Source organism: Canis aureus, chromosome 6 (genome assembly GCF_053574225.1).
Source record: "Canis aureus isolate CA01 chromosome 6, VMU_Caureus_v.1.0, whole genome shotgun sequence".
Classification (NCBI taxonomy): domain Eukaryota; kingdom Metazoa; phylum Chordata; class Mammalia; order Carnivora; family Canidae; genus Canis; species Canis aureus.
Genome location: NC_135616.1, coordinates 37,017,873 through 37,031,791, shown reverse-complemented (window position 1 = coordinate 37,031,791; position 13,919 = coordinate 37,017,873). Strand labels below are relative to the sequence as shown.

The window sequence follows — 13,919 nt, the reverse complement described above, 5'->3', positions numbered from 1 at the left end:
CCTGAACATGTTCTCAGACTACAGGGGTGAAGATGTAGAAGATTCCAAGGGAATCATGGACAAAGTGCTGGACAAAGAGTGCTAGACAGAGAGTGCTGGACAGGGACCATTCATGGTCCAAGAATGGGCTATTGGCACACAAGATTTCAGAGTGGGATCATTTCTGGATCATCCCAAGCCATAAAATGCCTGTCTGGCCATGCAGCTTAACATCCTTCAGGGCCTTCCCCTTGTACTTGGGATAGAGAGCAGCATCCTCCCATTGCTCTCAAGGCGTTGCCTAGTCCTGCTTCCTCCCAGCCTCCTCTTATCACGCATCCCTTCTCCCCATTCTCTCTATACCCCATTCACTTTTGGGCACCTGGGTGCCTTAGTCCATTGGGCATCTGACTCTTGATTTCAGCTTGGGTCATGATCTCAGGGTCATGAAATCAAGCCCCAGGTCTGGCTCCACGCTCAGCAGAGTCTGCTTGAAATTCTCCCCTGTCCCCAATCCTCTAAATGAATAAATACAATATTAAAAAAAATCACTCCCACCTTTCACATGTGCCAGGTATGCTCTCCAACTCATCTTTTCCTTTATAACTAACTCCTCCTTATCTTTCAAATTTGAGCATCTTTCCGGAAACCTTTGAAATCCAACTACGACAGCTTCCTTTCTTAGATTCATATTTCTCTTTGCCACGGCACAAATTTATGCATTCTTGGTCATGATTATTCAATTCTGTAACAACAATAAGGACTGTAGAAGTTTTTAATTGCCATGGTAACTCCAGCATCTAACACAGTGCTCGTATAGAGTGGGCCATTGATTCGTATTTATTGGATGAATGAATGAACGAACGAATGGAGGTTGTTTGTGAGGAAAGGAAAGCCTCTGTCCTTTCGGTGAGACAGAACAAGACTGGGGATCTGGAAATGGCAAGCATTGTGAGTAAATGAGCTCCAGATCCCAGCCTGGAGCTGAGAAGACACAGCTACTCATAACCCCAGACAAGACAGAGAAAGGGGGCACTCTTAGGAGAGCAATTCAGGCTGGCACCAGAAGCCAGCTTCACTTAAAGAAGTATAACACTTTAATTATCGTGGCACTCTGAAGGGCTAATTCAGCTGAAAACTAATTGCTGGTAAAGGCTGCCTGGGTGAGGTCAGCCAGCACACAAGAAAGGTACGAGGAGACAATGAAACTTTGAATTAGTATGCTGGAAACATCTGAAACATATTCATTGTGTTAATAGAAATGCCGAAGTATATTAGACATTTTGGGGGGCTTATTATTCATATTAGTTATAATATGGAAATCAAATTTTATTTCTAAATTGCAATCAAATGATATTTTCTATTAAAACTTTAATAGCAAGCCAAATTAAGCACTGCTACGGGTTACATATTACTAATCCAGTTTGGTTATCACTCATTTTTTTTATTCTGTTATGAATCATCATGGGAATGAAATAAAACGAGATATTTTCCAAAATGAACTGAAAAGCCTTTTCCTGAACAGAGCAGAGAAACTGCTTAAGAGTTCAAATGAGTTAATACCGCCTCAGTAAAATAAACAAAGGCAAGCACTGACAGGGAAGCTGCACATTGGTGAAAATAATTCACCTCCTTCTTCTATCACATCGCCCTGCAGGACCAAGAGCTGAAGTTCTAAGAGGTCAATTAATCAAACTCCTGTCTCAAGACAAAATTGCATAAAATCCTTCCTTAAACTAACTGACACCCCATTAAGAACCAACCTTGGCTTACTTCTTTGTCCAAAGTGCAGTGGCCTTTCCCAAAATGTATTTGGAGTCCTCATTGCCTCTTGCACATAGTAGGTGGTCAACAAAACCCTGATGGTGTTGACTTAATAATTACAAATTAACCTCTCAAAGGCATCTATTGATATTATATAAACATATAGATCACCCAAAACAGTACTTGACACACAGAAGGTGTTTATAAATACAAAGTCTTTTTTTTTTTTTTTCTGCCAGGGAAAGTTTGAGAGAGCAGTTAGTTCCCTGGTCCATCCAAAAATCACTGTAAGGGCACATGTGTGGCTCGATTTGTCAAGTGTCCGACTCTTGATTTTGGCTCAGGTCATGATCTCTGGGTTGTGAGATCGAGCCCTGCATTGGCCTCCGTGCTCTGCATAGAGTCTACTTGGGCTTCTGCATAGAGTCTACTTGGGCTTCGTCTCCCTCTCCCTTGGCCCCTCCCACTCCCACTCACCCTCTCTCTCCTTCTCTCATAATAAATAAAAACATAAAATCATTATATTGATAATAGATAGCATTGGAGTGGCGACCACGGGCCAGGCCCTGTGCCAAGCTCTTTATATACACTATCACATGTGTCATATACAACAACCATAGTAAGGGGAGTTACTATTAGCCCCATTCCACAAAGGAGAAAAATGAGACACTGAAAGGACATTCATGTGCCCAAGTTTCACAAAGCTTCACGTGGTAGAGCCAGACTTCAAGTCCAGCAGCGTGATGCCACTACTGGTGCTCCAACCCAGGACCATAAAGCCTCTCTCGTGCACCAGAAAGTGTGCAAGAGGCACTCACTCTGGTGTATGAAAGGCCTTCCTTTCCCTCCGGAGCTCCGTCCAGGGCTCTCCCAGACACCCAAGGGATGGAGATGGGTTGGTTTTGCTTCAAGCTCTGGCTGTTCACCCTCCTCCACATCCTCAGAAGCTGCAGGAGAGAAGGCCCCAAGTACCTTCGGCCACCACGCCCTGGTTGTACAAATATGGTTACAATCAGAGGAAGTATCCAGGTGTTTCCCAGGACTCCCTTGCCCTGTAGGGATCCAGAAATAATTGACCCAGACTTTCCAAAGCCGACCCCTGACTCTTGCCGCTCCTCCTGGTCCCCTCTACTTCCAGCGTCTGGGTCGCTGCATGCTCTCCATGCCAGGCTGAACAGTGAACAGTACCTCGGCTTCCTTAAACCCAGGAGCTCAGAATGTAACCTGATTTGGACATTGTGTCTTCATGGACATAATCAAGTTAAAACGAGGTCTTGCTGGACGTGAGTGGATCCTGAATCCAATGACGGGTATCCTTATAGCCAAGAGAGAGAGAGATTTGGAGACGCAAGGGGAGGCCACGTGGAGGCGGAGGCAGTGATGGGAGCCAAGGCATGCCAGGGATTGCCAGGAGCTACCAGCAGCGAGAAGAAGAGAGGAAGTATCCTTTTCTAGAGCCTTCAGAGGGAGCCCAGCCCTGCGGACATCTCGACATTGAACTTCTAGCTTTCAGAACTGTGAAACAATAAATTCCTATTGTTTTAAGCCAGGCAGGGTGCAGTATTTTGTTACAGCAGCCTGAGAAAGCTGATTCACCATTTCCATGCTGGCTCAATCCAGACGCACACATCCGTCACCTTCTGTCCCCGAGTACCAAGCGTCTTCATGAGGTCAGCGCTCAGGTGAGACTTAGTGTGGTCCTACACTCAAGCCAAGCCCCACACTTTGAAAATCAAAGAAAAAAATAACTTTATCCTTCTACACCAAGAGTTAAAACCTTGTAGGGGACCCAGCCCTTTCCAGAAATAGGTCTCACTCACTCTCAGAAGGCAGGAAGCATCATAAAGAGCATTTTACGTTTTTTTTTTTTCTTTTTTCTTTTTTATAACAAGCTTCCCATTTTTCCGGCATTGATCCTGCCCTCTCCTACGGGAACTGCTGCCAGCTTAAATTTTTGCCAAGGAGTCCCATGGGCATCTCGAGCCACCACTGGAGGTTGGTCCATCTGCCCCAGGCCCAGGCCTCCATGCATTGCCTGAGAGCCCTGCCTTGCCCTGAGCTCACTTTTACCTGCCCTGGAGCAGTAGGAGTGTGACTTACAGAGATGCTGGTTACCAGCTCTTGTGGTTTGCACTCATTCTGTATTTCCCTGCAACTGTGGGCCCTGCTAGCAATCAGTCTGGGGTCTCTGAGGCCTCACGGGGCACAGCCCGAAAGCTAGGAAGCATTGTGGGGAATCACTCCTCTGACAGACCTTGATCCTTGGAAGGGCTCCATCCCCAGCTCGTTCTTCCTCAGTGCCCCATGCAGGTAGACTGGGGCAGGCCCTTCCTCTCACCCCAGGTGGGCACCAGTGTACCTAACTTTGAGTTGCCTACCCAGCTTGGGCCAGCACAGGCCCTGCTACGTACATGGACCAGAAGCTGCAGTGATAGCAGTCATGATGGCAGGTGACACCAATGGCCAAGTGCTGCACCATTTAACTCATTTACTCCTCACAACATCCCTGGGTGGCAGATGAGAAAACTTGAGAGCCTGCCCAAGGTTACCAGCAAAGAAGGAGCAAAACAGTGATTCAAATGTGGACCCGATGCCTCCAGAGCCCACCCCATGGCCCCGGTATGGCCTGCCTCTCAGCTGTCATCCTCTGGTTGGGACCAGACACCAGCACAGAGCACAGGAGCTCACTTCTAACAGAGCACACCCTCCATGGCTTTGGAGAATTCACAACATGCCACAGCCCACTTTGTCTTATAGAAAAGCTTTTAATGTCCTGCAAAAATCCACTATCCATAGGGCTTCAGGAAGCATAAGTTTGCATCCAAGTTTCTTGGCTCTTACCTATTTGTCTCCCCTGCTCACATTCCCTTTCTTTGGCCCTGTTGACCAATGTCCCCTCCTTGCAGGCGAGCCCCAGAGCACCTCCCACAACCGGCAGGTGATGTTGGAAGCATCAGGACTGTCAAGGAGAAGAATGACCACCCTCCTCTGGCCAATGCCTTAAATGTCCTCTTTAGGCTGTTTGTTCGTCTGCTTGAGATAGGAGATGGTGATAATAAAAATCATGCATCTTCACTGGAAAAAATGTCAAACTATACAAAAGCATTGAGAGGAATAATTAAAGCTCCCTCTATTCCTCTCTCCTTCACCTTCGCCACTTCCAGGCCCAGAATTAAGCTGCATCACCCTGGGTCACTGGCCTTCTGTGGATGAGCCCTCTCCCACTGCCCCCCACAACCCCAACCTGCACTTCTGAGCAGAGGGATCAAAGGCAATCAGGAAAGAACCCTGGTGGGGAAAAAGGTAGTCTCAGATCAGAGGTGGGGTGCCTAACACAGAGCCAAGAGTCCCTTCAATGAGATGTACAGCTTCACACTTTTGCTAATGTCTGAGCAGAAGGGAAAAAAAAAAAAAAAGAGGGAGGAGAGGATAGCCTGCTGGAAGTCCGGATAGTCAGTGCTGGAAGGAATCTTAGAGGGCGCAGAGGGTGACTCTGGGGACCCTGGCTAGACACACACTGGAGCAGCTGGCAGCCCCGACACAGCCTCTCCACCTGTCTCCTCTGTCCTTGAGCACTTGCAACAGGTAATGATGCCCTTAAACTTCCCCTCTCCCTCCCTCCCTCTCCCTCTCTTCTCTCCCTTTCTTCCTCTCCTTGATCTCCCTCCCTCTCATACTTCTGACTTCCCAGTCTTAAAACCAGAATGTGGTTCCATCTGAAAACCTTCTGCCTTCAGAGCTGCCAGCCTTTGCACTTCTGCAGGTAAACGATCCAGGCAGAGGCAGCAGGATAGAGGGTGGTGTGAAGAATGCTCGCCTAATTCTCTCACTATTAGCCTACAGAGACAAGCACTAAGGATAATAATCCACCCCTACATCCCCCAAACCCACCAAAAAATAAAAAATAAAACAAACCCAACCCTGTCATTTCCCTCCTCCCCCAGGGTCCACTGTATTTCCCTTCAGAATCAGAAGTAAATTATCTCCAAAGAAGGGTTCATTAAGAATAAATAATAATTTGCACTTCTTGTGCACCTTTTGTCTAAGTATCTCAAAGCGCTTTACTTAATTAATTAATTAAGAGAATTAATTAATTCGGAAAACACTCCTGGAGGGAGGGAAGGTGTACTTAATGACACCTGTTTTCCAGATGAGTAAACTGAGGCCCAAAGCAATGGGCTCAAGGTCACAACAGGAAAAGGGGCAAGATGGGGTTGGGGTCTTGAGTAGGGGTAAGAGTGGCTTTGTTCCAACCTGCTAAGGCTTGGGTACCCAGAGGGCAGGACAGGGAGGGCGTGGGAGGAAGGGAGCTGGAGATTGGAGAGAAGAAAGCTAAAGTGTTGGCCTTTGAAGCTAAGAGTGTAGCAGAGGCTGTCAGGGTGAGTCCAGGTGAACACTAGGTGCTATGGCTCCCGGGTCAGAGACCCTCGATCCAGAACCCAGGCTGGGTAGGCTCCTGACAGAGGGCCCGAGCCCTTCACAGGCTAAGAGAAGGTTCTGAGTGACAGGCACATGGCTCCCCTGGTAAGGTGGCGGTTGACACACAATTAAATGCTTCTGAGCCCCCAGCACCTCCCTAGATGCTCCTTAGTGGGCCTAGAGCTAATCAGAGTGTGGGGCTCTTCGTGTGGGGTGAGCAGGCTCCCCTGCTAGACCAGGTGAGTGAGAGGCAGTCAGCACTCCTCAAACACCCTCCCCACCAGCCTAGCCCTTGGGATCCTCCCCCAGCCCCTCGTCAACATCTCAGAAACCCCAGCCATTGCTCTGGGCTCCAAGTCCCAACGTCACCTGGCTGACTTTTGTCCAAAACACAAGTGGGGCAGCAGGTAGTTCTCAGCAGTCCCCAACTCTCCGCATGTCCCCTTGTGTCTGTCCGATCCACAGCCTCTGACCATCCAGCCCCAAGTGCCCGGCTGCTCCCAGCAAAGCTAATTAGGCCACATGTGCACGCCCCCACATGTACACATGCCCCCATGAATATGCACGGCACTACAAATTAACAACCCAAGCTTGTCTTTTTCATTGTGTTTTTATTATGATGCTCCTCAATGATGTTTTTAAATGAATTTTGAATAGTCCCCGTAATTTGGTTTGTTCTACATTGCAGTGCAAGTGTGAGGGCCCCGCAGGAATTTCTGCGAGGAATACAATATTATGTGAGCATGGCTTCTGCTTGCTTTCTGCTTCCTCATAATTAAGCTTTATTGAGTTGTAAAATGAATAACAATTAAAAAAACCTGTTTATTGATCCAGGTGCGACATGCAGACATATAAGAAAACTTTCTCCAATTCCTGACCTCACGAAGTGGCCCTGGACTCATGTCCGCTCTCTCACCCTTCCATTTCGGTTATGAGCAATGGATCTCCTTCAGCTGCGGGTGGAGCTTTCTCTGACACCATGAAGCGCCATGAAGGGAATCCTAACTAGAGCTTGTCAGGGGCAGAAGTCAGTGGAGATTGTAGGGACTCCTGATTTACTTCTTCTTAGTGACCAAAATTCCTTGGGAAGTCTACCGTTTTGGTAGATTGTGCCCTGTTAACATGCAATTAACCTCAGGAAGGAATACCATATTTCAGCCTCATAAAATCTGATGGCCTAACAGGACTTAGATGTAGGATTCTTTCAGAGAAAGGGCTAGCTGAAAGGTCTCTGCAGAAGTGAAACTTGGCAGATAGGAATCAGTGATGCTACAGGGATGGCTCAGAGCACAGGGCAGCAGTGGTGATGATCAGTCTGCAGGTGGCCGGTGGGTGCTGACTCCAGCTGGCCTGAGCAGCAGAAGGGCAAGAAGAGGAACAGACCCCCTGTGAGAGGTGCAAAGGGAAGTGGGAAGGGCCCCGAGGTACACCCTACCCTGCTGTCTTCCTTCTTGTCAGACATACCAAGAAACCTAGCCAGCTTAAAACATGCAGAACTCAATGGATCTGATCCCTGTGTATACAGAACAAAACTAAAGTGCTGGAGTTCTAGTTTCCAGTTCAGCCTGACAGTTAAAAACTCCAGGTAGATACACTCATGTGGGGGCAATCCCCACAACCCCCTGAGATTGACCTCCAGGAGCTTGATTAGGTTCTCATAGTAAATATCCCCTGGTGCTTCTAGCAGGCGGAGGGGAAAAGGAATCATTCTGAAATAAGCCAGAGCACTCTATTTCTTCTTAACAAGGCCAGCTGTCAGGAAAAACTAGTTAGCTAGAGCCTAACTTGCTAGAGTATTGTCAAAGCCTGACCGGCCTGAGGGAAGGGAAATACCCAACCCTAGCCAACCCTAACCTACCATGGGGGCAAATGGAAATACATGACTCCAGGCAGCTCTAGCCATCCCTTCCCAACTAAGGGAGGTAGGGTGGTGGGGGAAGAACCTGAGAAATGTTTGTGAGATTCACAATCCAGAGGCATAGGCTCACTAAAACACTGAGACCTATTCATATGACTATATAATGCATTCTCTCTCCCCACCCTACCCCCAACCTCACTGCACTATTACTAAACACCTATTTACGGCAATTCCTTTTACCTGGTACATCATGTCTGGCTATCAAAAACAAAGTGCAAGGCATCCCAAAAGGCAGAAAAACAAAATGGGAAGAGACAGAGAAACCGTCAGAGCCAGACATGGCAAGGATGTTGAAATGATCAGACCAAGAATTTAAAACAACTATGATTAATATGCTAAGGACTCTAATTGACAAAGTAGGCAATATGCAAGGAGATAAAGCAGAGATGTGGAAATTCAAAGAAAGAACTGGTAAAGAAATGCTAGGGATAAAAAACATTTTAGCAGAAATGAAGAATGCCTTTGATGTGCTCATTAGTAGACTGGATATGATTGAGGAGGGAATCTCTTGAGGTTGAGGTTATAACAATAGATACTTCCAAAACTGATAAGCAAAGAGAACAAAGACTGAAGGAGCCAGGGAAAAAATACCTCTGCGGTACACCTACGAAACATGTAACATACACAAAATGAGAATACCAGAAAGAGAAAGGAACAGAAGTACTTGAAATAATAATGACTGAGAATTTTCCCAATTGAGTATCAGACCAAGTCATAGATCCAGGACACTCAACACAACAAGCAGGAGAAATGTCAAAAACAAAAACAAAAACTACACCTTAGACATACCATTTTCAAACTACAGGAAATGAAAGATAAACAAAAAGTCCTGAAGGAAGCCAGGGGGAAAGAACATCTTATCTACAGAAGAACGAAGATAAGAATTATACCCTATTTCTCCCCCAGAAACCTGTAGGGTTCCATGTTTAAAGTGTAGAGAGGAACAAACCAGCAACCCAGAATTCTGTAGCCTACAAAATTACCCTTCAAAAGTAAAGAAGAAATAAAGACTTGCTTGAACAAACAAAAATTTAGAGAATTTGTTTCCAGAAGATCTGTCTTGCAAGAAATGTTAAAAGTTCTTTAGAAAGAAGGAAAATACTCTAGTTCAGGAACTTGGATTAAGCATTGGAGAAAAAAATAAGCAAAAGTAGAATAAAAACTTTTTCTCATTCTTAGTTAACAAATAATAGTTTGTTCAAAATAATAGCAACACTGTATTCAATTACACATGCTTATGTACATTGTGTGTGTGTATTTATGTGTGCTTATATATAAGTGAAATGAATGACAGCAATGATACAAAGGATGAGAAGGAGGAATTAGGATTATTCTGTCATTATAAGGTACTCACATGACCCATGAACTCTTGTAATGTTACTTGAAAGTGGCCTTAAGTTAGCTGTAAATGTACATTGCAAACTCTAGGGCCACCACTAAAAACAAGTAAAAAATGAAAGACAACTGATATGCTAAGAAAGGAAAGAAAATAGAATTGTATAAAATGCTCAACTAAAACTACAAAAGGTGGGAAAAGAGTGGAAGACAAAAATAAGAACAAAGATCAATAAATAGAAAACAGTAACAAATATGATAGGTATTAATCCAACTCCATCAATAATCACTTTGAATAATCAGTGGTCTAAATGCACCAATCAGAAGATAGACATTGTCAGGGTGGGTCAAAAAATATGCTCCAACTATATGTTTTCTACAAGAAATCCATTTAAAATATAAAGGCACATAAAGACTAAAAGTAAATGGATGGAAAAAATATACATGCTAGCACTACCCAAAAGAAAGCAGGAGTAGCAGCTATCTTACTTTCAGACACAGCAAACTTCAAAGCAAAGGTAGTTATCAGGGATACATAAGGAATAAAATGGTCAATTCTCCAAGAAGACTTGACAAACTTTAACATGAATGTGTCAAAAAACAGGGTATCAAACTACATGAGGTAAAAACTGATAGAAAATAGATGAATCCACTACCATAGTTGAAGACTTCAACATCCCTCTATCAGAAATAGATCCAATGGGAGGAAAATCAGTGAGAACATAGCAGAATACAGCAACACCATCAATCAGCTAGATACAATTGACATTTATAGACTACTCCATCCAACAAAAACAGAATTCACATGCTTCTAAGCTCACATGAACTTTCACCAAGCTAGACCACATAATGGGCCATAAAGCACACTTTAACAAATTTAAAAGAATAAAAATCATATAATGCCTGATCTCAGACTACAATGGAATTAGATTAGAAATCAACAAAAGAAAGATAAGTAGAAAATCCCAAAACAACACACTTCTAAATAACATATGAACCAAAGAAGAAATATCAAGAGAAATTAGAAAATATTTTGAACTAAATGAAAATACAGCTTATCATAATTTGGGGGATGTAGCTAAAGTAGTGCTTAGAGGGAAATGTATAGCATCGACTACACATATTAGAAAAGAAGAAGTCTCTAAATCAATAATCTAAGTTTCACCTTAGGAAATTAGAAAAAGAAGAGCAAATTAAACCCACAGTAAGCAGAAGAAAACAAATAAGAATTCAAACAGAAATCAACAAAATCTAAAACAGGAAATCAATAGTGAAAATCAACTTAATCAAAAGTTGGTTTTTGAAAAGATCATTAAAATCAATAAGTCTCTAGCCAGGCTATTTATAATAATAACAACAACAATAACAATAATAATAATTTCTTCTATTGACAGAGGAGAAAAAACAATACAATGGAGCAAAGAGTCTTTTCAGCAAATGGTACTGGAACAACTGGACATCTATATGCAAGGAAAATGAATCTGGACATTTCCACAAAAATTAACTCAAAATGGATACAGACCTAAATGTAAAACACAAAACTATAAAACTATAAAACTCCTAAAAGATAACATAGAAAAAACCTAGAGGACCTTGGTGTTTAATTTTTAAAACTTAAAATATTTTATTTATTTATTTTAGAGAGAGAGAACACAAGCATGGGGAGGGGCAGAATGAGGGGGAGAAGCAAACTCCCTATTGAGTGGGGAGCCCGATGTGAGGCTGATCCCAGGACCCTGAGATAATGCCCTGAGCCAAAATCAGATGCTTAACCAACTAAGCCACCCAGGCACCCCAGCAATGACTTTTTAGATAGAACACCAAAGACATAAGCCATGAAAGAAATAATTGATGAGCTGGATAGCATTTAAATTAAGAACCTCTGCTCTGTGAAAGATAGTGTCAAGAGAATGAGAAGACCAGCCAGCCACAGAGTGGGAGAAAATGTCTGCAAAAGGCACATTTGATAAAAGATGGTTACCTAGAATGTACAAAGAACTCTTAAAATTCAACTGTAAAAAAGAAACTGATTTCTTAAAAAATGGGCCAAAGGCCTTAACACCTCACCAAAGAAGATAAACAGATGGCAAAAAAGCATCTGAAAAGATGTTTCATCAAAGAAACGCAATTTAAAACAAGATACCAGTACACACTGATTAGAATAGTCAAAATTCAGAACACTGACATCAAATGCCTCCAAGGATGTGGAGCAACAAGAACCTTCATTCATTGCTGATGGAAACACAAAATGGTACAGCCCCTTGGAAGACAGTTTGGCAGTTTCTTGCAAAACCAAACACACTCTTACCATATAATCCTGTAATCACACTTCTTGGTATTGACCTAAAGGAATTGAAATCCACACAAAAGCTTTTACATGGAAGTTTATAGCAGCTTATTCTTAATTATCAAAATTCAGAAGCAACCAGGATGTCCTCCAGTAGTTGAATGGATAAACAAACTGGGTACTTCGGACAAATGAAATATTAGACACCAAAAAGAAATGAACTTTCAAGCCATAAAAAGACATGAGGATCCTTAAACGCATGATACTAAGTGAAAGAAGCCAATTTGAAAAGGCTACATACTGTTTGATTCCAACTACTTGACATATGGGAGAAGGCAAAATTATGGTGACAGTCAAAAGATCGGTGGTTGCCAAGGGTTGGCAGGGAGGGAACAGTAGACGGAGCACCGAAAATGTTTAGGGCAGTGAAACTACTCTGCGTGATATTCTAATGGCGGATACATGTCATTATACATGTGTCCAAACCCATAGAATGTACACCACCAAGAGTGAGCCCTAATGTGAACTGTGGACTTCGGGTGATAATGATGTGTCACTGTGGATTCATTCACTGCAACAAATGTCCCACTCTGGTGGGGGTAATGGGGGCATATGGGAAATCTCTGTACATTCCAGTGAGTTTTGCTGTGAACCTAAAACTGCCTCAAAAAAAAAAAAAGTCTGAGGATCCCTGGGTGGCTCAGCGGTTTGGCGCCTGCCTTCAGACTGGGGCGTGATCCTGGGGTCCTGGGATCGAGTCCCACGTCGGGCTCCCTGCATGGAGCCTGCTTCTCCCTCTGCCTATGTCTCTGCATCTCTGTGTGTGTGTGTGTCTCTCATGAATAAAAAAATAAAATATAAAATAAAATAATAAAGACAGAGAGGAAATGTATGTACCTGTTAAGTTCAGGGTGTGCTTATCTGCACACACATGTACATGTCCATGCCTTCTAGTCACATGGCATGTCACAAAGTGCTTCATGTGTAAGCATCCTGCAGATGTTGGAAGACCGGTGTCTATCTCATGTTTTCTAATATTTTAGGGTACCTATGCTCATGTGTATGTTGGATCTGTATGTGTATATATGTGTACAAATTGTGTGTGTACATAAATTGATATGTGTGCAAATGTGTTGATTTTGTGAACTGTTTTTGCAAACCACATGCATATATTAATGCATGTATACTGTGCATATATATGTATGTATCTGTGTGTGTGTGTGTGTGTGTGCATGTGCGTGTACACGTGTGAATAATGATATTCTGGCTAGCAGTGAGGACAGGACCAGCAGACAGGTAAACTTCTGAATGTCTGGCAAGGCATGAAGACCTGTGTGTCCAGGTGGGTTCACTTCTGAGAAGTGGGGCCCCTTAGGAACTGGCACTGAAGTAACCCCCTCACCAAGGGCACTGCCATAGGGAGGGAGCTGGCCTCAAGGCCACACAGGCTCATAACCCTGGAGTGCTGGACGGCTGGGCTCTGGCCAAGGCCGCTCCCTAGAGGAGCAAAGCTCGGGGGCATTAGTCACAGGCCAACCCAGGGGCCAAGGCTGGAGGGAAAGCCAAGCACAAATAGGCTGCAGGGTGTGAAGTCCCTGAAGGCCCTGTCCCTCCTCACGCTCTAGATTTGCCCCCTGGGAGCTGGAAGGAGGCAGATACCTAGATGTATGTCACTCTGTCCACAAGGAATGCTCTGGGTGGTGTATCTGAAGCCAGCAATGTAACACTCAACTCCCTCTGGTCATGAGGAAACGAGTCTCAGAAGGGCTTGTCCCAGGTCACCCAGGAATCAGGCTAGCCCAGCACACAGTGTGGAGAAAGGATTATTGAGGAGTTAGTAAGTGAAGAAATGAATGGCGAGCTGAATGAAACGGAGGAAGGGAAAAGAAAGGATTATCTGAGTGGGAAATAGGGACCATCCTGAACTTTTGACCCTCTACTCCTAATTCCAAGGAGGGGAAACAAGAGACGCCTAGTGGAGATGGAGTCATTAAAAATGGGGAACTTGATCTATCTTCCAAGGATGGAGAGGAGGTATAGAAGGAGTTCACTGCAAGTATTGTGTTTTCGTATGTGGTTATTTTGAGATGTTTTTGTGTGTATAAAGGAAAGTTTTATGTGGATGTGTATTTGGGCATATGAATGTTACCCTGGATAAAGGGGGACTGAAAAAAAAGCCCAAGTTCACCTTCTGAGATAATGAGAGATTTAATGCAA

The 13,919-nt window shown here is 43.9% G+C and overlaps 1 long non-coding RNA gene across 14 annotated transcripts in view; it reads left to right on the top strand.

The window, feature by feature from the left end:
- Nucleotides 1–13,919, top strand: part of LOC144315723 (uncharacterized) — a 52,918-nt gene that overhangs the window by 25,857 nt on the left and 13,142 nt on the right. The gene's annotated exons all lie outside the window — the stretch shown is intronic.